Source organism: Trachymyrmex cornetzi, unplaced genomic scaffold, assembly GCF_001594075.2.
Source record: "Trachymyrmex cornetzi isolate Tcor2-1 unplaced genomic scaffold, Tcor1.1 scaffold302, whole genome shotgun sequence".
Lineage (NCBI taxonomy): Eukaryota > Metazoa > Arthropoda > Insecta > Hymenoptera > Formicidae > Trachymyrmex > Trachymyrmex cornetzi.
This window is the reverse complement of record NW_017297714.1, coordinates 263,920-264,165: the sequence shown is the minus strand read 5'-3', so window position 1 is coordinate 264,165 and position 246 is coordinate 263,920. Positions and strand designations below refer to the sequence as shown.

The 246-nt window shown below is 43.9% G+C and overlaps 1 protein-coding gene across 2 annotated transcripts in view; it reads left to right on the top strand.

Moving 5' to 3' along the window:
* Nucleotides 1-246, top strand: part of FucTA (glycoprotein 3-alpha-L-fucosyltransferase A) — a 58,596-nt gene that overhangs the window by 51,719 nt on the left and 6,631 nt on the right. The gene's annotated exons all lie outside the window — the stretch shown is intronic.

Genomic DNA, 246 nt, shown 5'->3' with positions numbered 1-246 from the left:
TGCAAGCATTGTTGGATGAGGATGACGCTCAAACTCAACAACAACTCGCGGATCAATTGAATGTGACACGAGAAGCCGTCTCCATACGTTTGGAATCCAATAGGAAAGATCCAGAAGATGGGAAAATGGGTTCCACACGAACTGAATGAAAGACAGCAGGGAAACCGAAAAACCACTTGCGAAATGCTACTCGCCAGATACAAAAGAAAGTCATTTCTCCATCGAATTATGACTGGCGATAAGAAG